At 38.9% G+C, this 12,262-nt stretch overlaps 1 long non-coding RNA gene across 1 annotated transcript; it reads right to left on the bottom strand.

Annotated features, from left to right (window-relative positions):
• Positions 1 to 4,367: 4,367 nt before the first annotated feature.
• Positions 4,368 to 5,004, bottom strand: LOC110793727 (uncharacterized). The gene is made up of 3 exons (XR_008932812.1): positions 4,901 to 5,004; positions 4,575 to 4,805; positions 4,368 to 4,468 (listed from the first exon to the last, which is right to left on the bottom strand). It is a non-coding gene; the product is annotated as an uncharacterized lncRNA (long non-coding RNA).
• Positions 5,005 to 12,262: the final 7,258 nt, after the last annotated feature.

Below are 12,262 nucleotides of genomic sequence, written 5' to 3'. Positions count from 1 at the left end.
ATTTTAGCTCTAAACATGACCTATAACGACCCAATGAGCCTTACATGTGCATACGTAGATTGGAATGAGTTTTAGAAAGTTAAAACTATGTATATTAGTCATGTAATAAGATTCAAATGAGTCCTTAGGTTCTTTAGTTCAAAGTTGGGAGCGGAAATTTCATTTTAGCTCTAAACATGACCTATAACGACCTAATGAGCCTTAAATGTGCATAAATAGATTCGAATGAGTTTTAGAAAGTTAAAACTATGCATATTAGTCATGTAATAAGATTCAAATGAGTCCTTAGGTTCTTTAGTTCAAAGTTGGGAGCGAAAATATCATTTTAGCTCTAAACATGACCTATAACGACCCAATGAGCCTTAAATGTGCATACGTAGATTGAAATGAGTTTTAGAAAGTTAAAACTATGCATATTAATCATGTAATAAGAATCAAATGAGTCCTTAGGTTCTTTAGTTCAAAGTTGGGAGCAGAAATTTCATTTTAGCTCTAAACATGACCTATAACGACCTAATGAGCCTTAAATGTGCATACGTAGATTGGAATGAGTTTTAGAAAGTTAAAACTATGCATATTAATCATGTAATAAGAATCAAATGAGTCCTTAGGTTCTTCTTATAAGCTAATAATCAAACAACAGTTTCCTGAATCATCATACCATTGTTTGTTGAGATTAAATGTGATCCTAGTTTCACCCATGCTGAATCCAAGCCAATCATTCAAGTGCTCACAGATTGCATAGGTGTAGAAACCAGATGAACCGCGCAACATTATAAACCTGAAAACAATTTAATTATTTATCATGAATCAGTTGGGATTTGGGAAACATCAGACATCAATGTTGCAGCATACTACCTCTAGTTGTCTTAAATCAGAAAACATCAGACATCAACCTCTAGTTTTAGTTGTCAGAAATCAGAAAACAACAGACATCAACCTCTAGTTTTAGTGTGTGTGTGTGTGTGTGTGTGTTGGTTTACACCACTGCAGTGCTGATCAAGCTATCAGCACCAGCAATGCAGCCAAGCAAGATCACAGCAGCAGCTTCACTGAACCCTTGCTCAGTTCCAGCTCAGTTTCTAGAACCAAGCTCAACTGATTTCCCTTGAAATCAGGAGGTTGTTAGAAGTTGTTAGAATGTCATTATTTATGATTGTTGTAATATCTTAGCTGTATTAGTAGAGGTGTACAAACAATACCATTGGTTTCAATACATCACTCTAGCTTGTATAAATACACTAAACACTGTAATTCAGATTAACATTCAATAATACAAAGATCATTTTCTTCAAATTCTCTCAGTTTTTCTCTCAACTGAATTCACCCTAGAGGGAGAATTCTGACATTATAATAAAGAAAGATGCCATCTTGAAGCTTGTTCAATAAAACTCAGAGCAATCACGAGACCTCAGCAAAACTCATATTTGAGCCTAGGCAGGAAGGAGATCAAACAGTTATGGCAAACACTATTCTGGAATCGAACCAAATCACATACGAGTAAATATCCTGCAGTGTCAAATATATTTCCTCATCGGTATAAGGCGCATTTCTTAGAGTGTAAGCCTGAAATAAGTAACATGATAAGTAATGCAACTTGTAAATTAAGAATTCTGCTACGTAAAAGTACTAGTATTACTAGTTCAACTAACATATGGTAAAAGAACGAACATTATTTAACCGCTCATCAGAGTTATGGTGTAACGTGACTATTTCATGCATGAACTTCATAACGTAATAGCCACACTCCCAGGCGCCGACTTGTTGAGCACACTGATATGGAGACAAATCATAAATTATATATTCAAGTAGTTACCCAAAAAAAAAAGTAAAGCTAATTAGTAAGCATGATATAGCTTTACATGGAAGCCTTTCAACCCCTGCGTAGTCGCTCTATTCGGACAAATCCCATCATTAAACTTGTACACTTGGTATGCCCTGGAAGTTGAGTAAAACTTCATGAATCTGATTCGGCACGAAAAGAAATAACTTAAAAAGAAATGAAAGTAACTTACAAACACAAGATTCCCCATGCACTATTTTCTCGGTTAGAACCTATCGCAGAGTCGATAATATACGCACAACCTCTACGTAGATCTAACACGTACAAAATCCAATGATTTCTGCATTATATATAAATGTTATTGCAACCTTACGCATGAAAATAACAATAACATAGCTATTTACCAAATATCGATCAATCTCTAACACTTACTCTTGATGGTATGGGATCAAAAACCACTTGGTAATGTTAGGATCACCCTTCTTCTCCTTTTCAATTTCAGCATTGAAAGCTACTTTCAAATACATTGATGCAGCCTGAGGGTTGGCCTTGATTCTAGAGCTTGACATTGCCTCGGGACAAACAAACCCAATCTGAGAGTTTTCAAATGCAAAGGTGTGCTCGTGGAATAAAACCTACAAAGTAAATGTATAATGCAAAAATTTCAAAAACTATTATAGTTGACAAAACCAAAAACAAAAATATCGATGGAAAAGTTTACATCGTATAGACTTGGATCACTGAAATGTTGAGGCACGCCCCTCTAAGGAACTCTTCAACGTCAACCTCATGTACATAAGTTTGTCGATCTTCATCATAATGCCAAACCGAAGCGGGCAATGGGATTGAAGTATTTTTATATACATCACCGGGCGCCGTATTGATGATAAACTTCAAATAATTGCATGATGGGCCAAGACCTTGAATTGTGTCGTCTGCCAAATTTTGCTTCTTACTTTTGGCCGCCGATTCTTCAGTTTTACGATCACAACTACCTACCATCTCTTTGGATTTCTTAGAGTTCTTAGACTTCGATTTCGACTCCAACTTATTTGAGCATGAATTTTCCTGTAACAATAATGTTAAGCTAGCATGAAAATTTCAGTTTTGATTTCAGTGTTGAAGCACAGGGGAGCGGGAAGCATATGGTTTACCTTGGCCGTTAACTTCAGTGTTGTATTCTCTTTGGACCCTAAATCAAGTGTTGCCTTCTCTTTGGCAATTAATTCTGTTGTCTTATCTTTGACAACTAATTCTGTTGTCTTCTCTTTGACAATTAATTCGTTTTTCTTCTCTTTGGAGCTACCAACCACCTATTCAAAAATCAGACTCCTGGACTTCTTTGTTGGGCGTGGAGTAGAGTACTCCTAAACAGAGGTAGAAACCAAAGGAGTTCAAGGCTAATTCTAAACAGAGGTAGGCAAATAGCAATAATAAATAAAAAGATGCATAACGCAGTGAATGACAATTAATAATTAAAAAATTATACCTCGTCTTCTTCGAAAATCACCAAGTGAATTGGCCTTTGCACAAAACTAGCAAGAGCCCTGCCTAAGTTATTGAATCCATCTCCAGTAGGTACCGAAAGAGTGTCATCATCATGTCCGTCGTAAATACAATCAACTTGGACCTTATAATGACTAGGCTTCATCGATCTAAAGTGTTGGTGCAACGAACCATGCAATGCGTACGCCATACCATCTGCCACTGTCACTGTGTTACCCAAAACTTTATTCTCAAGGGCAAGACGACATGGAGTTATGGCCTTCACAAATAAATTTACAAAATTTCAGAAATCACTACAAATTACAATAAAAAAACCTAGCTAGTGGTGTTTTGAGTGTATGCACTATAGAGAATATATACCTTCAGCTCGCGTGGTTGCTGCAATGAATTCGGACGAGCGGTTTCGAGTGCACGGTTAACATCAAACTCATCACTTACAAGAGCAGAATCAAGTGCGGGGGTAGAGAGGGTGTTTAGTTGACCGGTTGCTTTCAATGTGGCTAGTTGCTTTTGGAGGGCCTCCGCCACCTTTCTCTCTAATTGATCTTCAAACTCCCTTCTTACTGAAGCTCTGATTGATTCGACTGCCTCCGGTGATGGTTCACTATGGCCACATCTACTACTTCGGTCTATTGGACCGAAAGCAACTTTGTAACCGACATTGACTCCACCTGTTGCCTTGACACGCCCACGGTGATCCTTTTTTCCCATAGCCTTGGTGAGGACATCTTCTCCCTGGGTGAAAGAAATATTTCCTTTTCCCTCTTCTTCTATGTACTCCAACTATAAGAATTAGGAAAGTAAAAATTAGATGGTATACATGATGAAATGGAGAAGCAAAGAAAAGGATATAGAACGTAAAATTTCATATGCACTTACAACCATCTTAGCAATATTTACGGCTTCCTTATCATTCGGGTCAACTTCCCACTTTCCCTCTTTGTTTTTAACTTGATGAGCCAAGATCCACTCTACTGATCTAAACTTCTTAAATCTATCTGGCGCTGTGGTGAGTGATGAGGTCACTGAGGAGGAGCCACTTGAGAGGGTTAAAGCTGCCTTTGGCGGTAGTCGCCCATCATTTATCCACTTTGGTCTCTTTCTAACATAACCCTTTTGGCCTGTGCGATGTGGGTGCTTGTTTTGTAATGCACTTTTACTTGCTTTTTCTCTACGAACCTGTCAAAAAACACATAAAGAACATGTCGAACAATTAAAGATGGCAACAACAAACTAATCATATATTTATATAAAAAAATATCTAGCAAAGTAAATTCATTATTACCAACATCTCCGGCTTGTTTCGTTCCATCACAAATGTTTTCCAATCATCCTCTGTGATTTGATTGTAGATGTCCCAAGGCATGTCGTCTGTCTGATGTTTCGGCATTTTTTCTTACTTAGTTATCCAACACCGCGTTAACCTGGACTTGAAAGCTCCAAAGCGTTTCGCCACACACATATGAAAATATTTTTCTCTCCTTTTAGCCGGATCATCAATAATGTGGAACATAAGCTGTTAATTTTATGGATAAGAGATTGTTAGAACCGTATGCTACACAAATTAGATAATCTAGGAGAATACAAATCAAGTTTTTATTCAATGTTTACCTTGGTCTCCTCCCAAAACCCCTTCTTTGTGTGTTCATCTAACGTTGAATATTCTTTCACATTAATGTTCATTCTAGCAGCACAAGACCCAACTTGCTTCCCGTATTCTCTTGACCATTCTCCATCGGGGATTCCATATTGATTATACTGAAGATACATGGGCTTTTTGGCTTGAACTCCTTTTGACGGACCACGGAATTTGGTCTTTTTACTAGTGTTGGTACCTTGTGATTCCCCCGTAGGATGACTAGCTACATCAATTCCCTGTATTTCATTATCACGATGATCATCCATGCTAGCTACGGTCCTGCAACAAAGAAAAGAGAGCAATACTTAGTAAAGGGAACAATACTTAGTAGAAATTTAATGCATGATTACAACTTATAGAGCTTAAGACTATATGCACTGAACTAATCTGAGTTGTGCAGATCAGTGCACAGAACTGATCAGAACTGACCAGTTCTGCGCACTGATCTGCACAGCTCAGATCAGAACTGTGCAGATCAGTGCACAGAACTGGTCAGTTTTGATCAGTTCTGCGCACTGATCTGCACAGCTCAGATCAGAACTGTGCAGATCAGTGCACAGAACTGGTCAGTTTTGATCAGTTCTGTGCATCGATCTGCACAGTTCTGATCTGAGCTGTGCATATCAGTGCACAGAACTGCACAGTTCTGATCAGTTCTGTCCACTGATCTGCACAGTTCTGATCTGAGCAGTGCAGATCAGTGCGCAGAACTGGTCAATTCTGATCAGTTCTGTGCATTGATCTGCACAGCTCAGATCAGTTCTGTGCATATAGTGTACTCATATCAGTCATGTATGATCTGCACATATCATCATTAAAAATGTTTAAAGGCCCCAAAAATTGCTAGGGTTTTACATTTGCAACGTCGACCACCTATAAGAAATAACCATGATAAAGATTACAAAAGTAAAACACCAAATTTCATAGGAATCGAAAATTTATCAACTACAAGTAATATTGTTAACCAAATGAGAAATAATTGTTGTTCAATCTTAACCAAAAAAACACTTTAGGGCTTGCACCAAAAATAACAAAAAACGCAAAAATAACATGTCTTGGAAGATGCCTGATTGGTATATTCGGATATTTCTATAACTGTTGATAGCTTTCGTGCATGGTTAAATTTCATTAGATTGGTGCAGAAACAAAATTTTCACAAGTAGAACAATAGTATGACAACAAAAAGACAACAGGAGGACAATAGGACAGGACATCAGCGTAGCAGCGAGACAACAACAGTGTAGCAGCGAGACAGCAGCAGTGTAGCAGCGAGATAGCAACAGCGAAGAAGTGAGACATCACATTATCAGTGAGTAACACAATATAGCAGCAACTCTGATCCTGAAGGTCATATAAAGAGTACTATTTAGACATGCGATTTCAAAAAGTAGGGTGAGAAGCAATACATAAGCAATACAGCAGGACATCAGATTTTTTTTTTCAAATGATGTTGCCTAAACTGAGCAACATAGATCTCTTGCCCGTGCACCAGAAACTTTTTCAGACATAATGGAAGCATGTACAGTGGCCAGCCAACCAACCAGAATTAGCATAATCTATCCCATCATATTAGGAGATATGATTGCAGAAATTTAACTCCAGATTCAAGATTAAAACAATAATTAGAGTACTCACTTTTCACAAGCTTTAAATACCCAAGTATTCTTGCATTATTAAAAGTGTCATTCTTTAAGTTCATTGTACCAGAGTAATAATAATAGAAAAGTTATAAAATTACAACGTACTAGTGTAAGATTTAAGATATATTCTCCGACATGATAAAAGAATCAGAGATGGATATTTATGGAGAATGACACAATGCCAATTATTAAAGCAAGTCTATGCAATCAAACAAAATTAGCTTACTTAAATGCTGCTATGGAGGCGGAGGATCCAATCTCAATGAATATGAGATATGCAACAATACACTTGGGTGACATGGAAAAGTCTGGAAATTGATCAATTAGTCTACAACTTATTCAAATGGAAATTTAATTCAAACTATGCACCAAAGTCACTCAAAACAAGTATTTTGAATGCTTAATTCTAATTAAATAAAACAAGTGTAACTCAATGAAATAAGACAACACTATATTGCATAAACACATGAGAATCTCAAATCTAATAAAGCATCACTGCATAAGACACATGACATATATTAAATTCAAACTAGAAAGATTGTATTCAAACTAAATTGAATTGTATTCAAACTTCAACAATGCATCAGAAGTGAAGCCCGGACTTACATATGTATGTTTCAATTACGATTTGTAACTCATGTTCCTTCCGTATGATCTGTACGCATATGATTAGTATTATTTGCATCCTCCTCTTCTGGCAATGGTTGAACAACCATTGGTAACGGGGGTGTGTCATCATACTCATCATACGCATCTTCATCTACAACATCATCAATACCCAAAATATGTCTTTTTCTTGGGCAACAACACGCCATCTAGGATCAATATTGTCAACCACATAAAAAACTTGCTTAGCTAGTGATGCTAGAATGAATGGCTCGTCACTGTCACTTAGTCGATCAAAGTTCACCAAGGTTAAACCCGGGAAAATTTCATCTTGCTTCACACCATTGTGGTTGTTAGCCCACTGACACCGAAAAACAGGGATCACAAAGTAGGTATAATCAAGCTCCTATATTTCTTCGATAACACCATAATATGATTGTGTTGAATCAACCGGCCTTTTATCCTTAGAGCTTGCATAGACCCTAGATGATGCAACAACCTTTACTCCACTATTTTGCACTATACTCTTTTCATCTTGCCTTCTAGTGTAGAATGTGAACCCATTGATATCATATCCTTCAAAAGATCGAACACATAGTCGAGGACCTCGAGATAGCCACTTGATCGTATCAAAAACATCATGGTCTTGTTTCTTGCCAACTTCCTTCTTAAACCATTCAACAAATGTGCGATTATGTTCCCGCATCAACGCTCTTTCCTTCAACTTAGGATTACAATGTTGCAATTCAAGCAGATGCTTTTCTAAATAAGGATGAACCTCTGTAAGATGCTGCAACACACAAAGATGTGCCTTCTTCTTCCTCTCTGATGGAGGAGATATCACATTTTTACCAATTACTCCCTCCCCTGCGAGCCTACCAACATGTCGAGATTTTGGAAGTCCTATTGGTTCAAGGCTTGACAAAAACTCAGCTAGATATCCAGAAATCTCTTCTTTAAGGACTCCCCGAATTATACTACCCTCTGGATTAGCCGGATTCCTTGCTTTGTCCTTTAAAGTCTTAAAAAATCTCTCAAAAGGATACATCCATCTTAAGAACACCGGACCACATAACTTGATTTCGCGAACTAAATGGACAATCAAATGCACCATTATATCAAAGAAAGAAGGCGGAAAATACATTTCAAATCGACATAGAGTTTCAACAACATCATTGTGCAAAGCATCCAAAGTCTCCGGATCAATCACCTTAGCACATATGGAATTGAAAAACAAACAAAGTTTTGTTATAACATGTCTCATGTGTTTCGGCAATATCCCACGAAGTGCAATTGGCAAAAATACATTAATCAGTGCATGAGAATCATGAGACTTCATACCAATCAACCTAAGGTCCGAGAGAGACACTAGGCGCTTAACATTCGACGAATATCCCGAGGGAACCTTAATGCCATGTAAGCACTCACAAAACTTCTTCTTCTCCTTTCTCGACATTGTGTAACACGCTGGAGGCAGAAAGGTCTTTGTACCATCCTTTTTTTGAACAGGCCACAAATCTGGTCGAATATTCTTCTTTTTCATATCTTTCCGCACATTCTCGTTGTCCTTGGTCTTTCCTGGTATGTTTAGCAAAGTCCCGATGATAGCATCGCACACATTTTTCTCAATGTGCATTACATCGAGAAAATGCCTAACCGACAAATCTTTCCAGTAGAGAAGATCCCATAATGGAGACACTTTCTTCCATGAAACACCCTTTTTAGACTTGGACTTGAAGCACTTACCGTATTTGGTTTCAACATTTTTGATACGTTCATAAACTTGTGATCCTGTCAAAGGTGTACGAGCTACTCCTTCCTCGGTGAACCCATTGAATTCCTTCTTCTTCTTACGATAAGGATGATATCGACTAAGGTGCTTCCTGAAATCTGGGTAGATATTTTTCTTGAAATGATCCAACCGTGTGGGCTTCATGTCCTCTTCACAAATAGGGCATGCTTGTTGTCCTTTGGTTTGTACCCAGACAAGTTTCCATAGGCCGGAAAATCATTTATGTTACAGAAAACCATTGCCCGCAATGTAAAGTTTGAGTTGGTGTGAGCATCGAACATTGGAACACCTTCATTCCACAAAAATTTCAAATCATCTATGAGTGGAGCGAGATACACATCTATGTCATGTCCTGGCTGCTTAGGCCCTGAGATGAGGAGTGACAACATGATATACTTGCGTTTCATACAAAACCATGGAGGAAGATTGTAAATTGCAAGAAGAACCGGCCAGTTCTTGAAGGAAATAATGCCCTTGGTCCAAGTATGCATTCTATGTTAAGTCTAATAAATGCGGTTCAGTATTAATTAACAAGTTAATAATTCAGTGAGATCAAGTGAGCTGAATGCCTAGCTAGAGGCCGCTTCAGTTCAAGTGGAATTAATGATATTAATCCACAGCTTACTCTTGACTGAACCCGTAGGGTCACACAAATAGTACGTAAACGGATCAAGTATTTAATGGCATTAAATACTCCATCTATGGATATTCGGAATCGACGGATCTTGGTTTCAGTGGGAGCTGAGATCGTCACAGGCAAGAAATGAATACTCCGGAAACGATGATATTGCCGGAAACGGAAATATGGATCGTATCGGAAATATAAACATTATCCAAGTCGTAGATGTTGCCGGAAACGGAAACATGGTACGTATCGGAAAATATTATCGGAAATGGAAATATTGCCGGAATCGGAAATATTGCCGGAAACGGAAATATTGTCAGAATCGGAAATATTATGGGAATCGGAAAATAATTCCGGAAACGGAAATATTAAATATTTGTTCGAAACGGAAATTGATTCCGGTATCGGAAATATTAAATATTGTTCGTATCAGAAATGAATTCCGGAATCGGGAATTTAATCGGAAGCGTATCTTACGAATTAGCATCGGACGAGGCCCGCTAGACGAAGGCCCAGCACGAAGCCAGGCCATCGCCCAGCGAGCCAACACGCACCATCGCGTGCCAAGCCTCGACCAGGCCCAGCGCAAGGCCAGGCCCAGCCAAGGCCTGGGGCGCGCGCGCGAGAGCACAGCAACAGTTGGCCGAGCGCTGTGCGCCTAGCGTGGGCCGCAAGGCTTGCGCGGGTGTACGGTGCTCGTGCAATGCTTGTGCGAATCCTAAAGCAATCGGGATTCGAAATATGATTAAATCCTAAAACTATTAGATAATGATTATTTAATTAGAGACCTAGTAGGGTAATAATTAAATAAATTAGTATCCTAATAGGATTCCAAATCCTTTTCCATAACTCTATAAATAGGTGCCTAGGGTCACATATTTACGACGAGATTTCAGGTATTCAAAGTGAGTTTTTTTTTTGAGAGAAAAATTCAGTCACACATTTGCCTAAAAGTGCCGAAAATAATAGTACCTTAAGGGCGATTCTAGTTGGTCAATCTTAAGGCGGATCCGGACGTGCTGTGGACTATCTACGGAGGGACGACACTTGGAGTCCTAAAGACTTGTTCTTGTTCGGTTCGGGCGCAGCTAGGGAAGGCACGCAACAAAGAGTATGCATCTAAACTATGCTAAATGATTATGTGTAAATAATATGTATTCCTGGCTTAATGGTTGTTTCCGCATGATTTATGAATTGTCATATGTATCATAACCTCACAGTGGTATCACGAGCCTCTTATTATTTTCATAATCTAAATTGCATGAACATGGTTAAATATTACAAATTTGCAAGAATTAAAAGGGGTGATTAATTTTCGTAATTGTTAATTAATTGCAAATTGCGTTTATTTAATTATACGTACGCAGTTTTTCGGCAGTTTCTTCGTTACTCATCCAAATCGAGTGATTTTTGTGTCAATTCCGCATGTAAAAGGCATTCTAAAACTTTGACAAAAGTAATATTTTTCTGCCGAACCCATAATTCTCAAATTCGAAGCCTAACTATGACTTTTCTGAGGTTTTAGTTTTTCGAATGCAAAATTTCGTAAATTTAAGATGTTAAATTAAATATTTGCGATTCTTGTTGATAAATCTTGAATTTTTGATTGACCTACTGTATATGTTTAACAAGTTTGAATGCCTAGCCTTGTTAATTATGCAATCTAATTTGTAATTATGATTAATTTGTTGAAAATTAGAATAATTTAGAATTAATTTGATTTTCATAATTAATTATAATATAATTAGATACCTATGATTAAAAACCACCATAAAAATTGTAAATTTATGATAAATTTTAAATTTTTATGACCTAGGCTTGAATCCATGATAATCGGAAATCAATTGAATAATAAATTTTCGATTTTTTCGCCCTAAAATTATGAAATTAATATTATTTATTAATTTGTCATTAATTTTAAATATAAATTTTTTAAATTTTATGCGATTCGTTCATATAACTTGCACGCACAAAGCAATGGACGCTACGTGTTACCCTTAAGGGGTGTTGTATAGTGCGGGCATGTGACGACGAGCAAGGGAGCTCGTCGCACATGCGGCACGAATGCAATGAGCAAGGCCATAGTGCACGAGCACAAGGCAGCAACCCTGCCTTGTGTCGTGGGCTATGAGCAATGGACGAATGGGCATGGGCGAAGGCAAGGCACGGCAGTCGCGTGTGGGCAGCAAGCCAGCTGCGCCACAGCGCGCACTGCCTCGCGCAAAGCGTGCGGAGCCTCGCGCGCAGCGAGCGCAAGCTCGCGTGCCACGAGTGCTCCGCCCAGCGTCGATGCCTCGCATAGCGAGCGATGGCTCGCAGCATCGAGCGCTGGCAAGCGCGCGCAGCGAGCGCTGACGAGCGCGCACAGCGAGCGCTGGCTCGCATGCAGCGAGCGCTGGCGAGCGCGCACAGCGAGCGCTGGCGAGCGAGCGCAGCGAGCGATGGCTCGCGTGCATCGAGCGCTGGCGTGCGCGCAGCGAGCACAATCTCGCATGATGCTTTGCGAAGGAAAGCAGCAGCAGCGATGCGACACAGCGCATGGGCTGCGCGCACATGGCCAGCGATGGCTGTGTGCGTGTGGCCCATGGGCGTACGTCGCGTAGGGTTGTTGCGTTGCGATTAGATCGTTTTGAAATTTTAATTTGAAATTTTCAGTTTACGTAATTTTAGT

Source organism: Spinacia oleracea, chromosome 4, assembly GCF_020520425.1.
Source record: "Spinacia oleracea cultivar Varoflay chromosome 4, BTI_SOV_V1, whole genome shotgun sequence".
Taxonomy (NCBI): domain Eukaryota; kingdom Viridiplantae; phylum Streptophyta; class Magnoliopsida; order Caryophyllales; family Amaranthaceae; genus Spinacia; species Spinacia oleracea.
The sequence above is the reverse complement of the archived record's forward strand: the minus strand, read 5'-3'. Positions and strand labels throughout refer to the sequence as shown.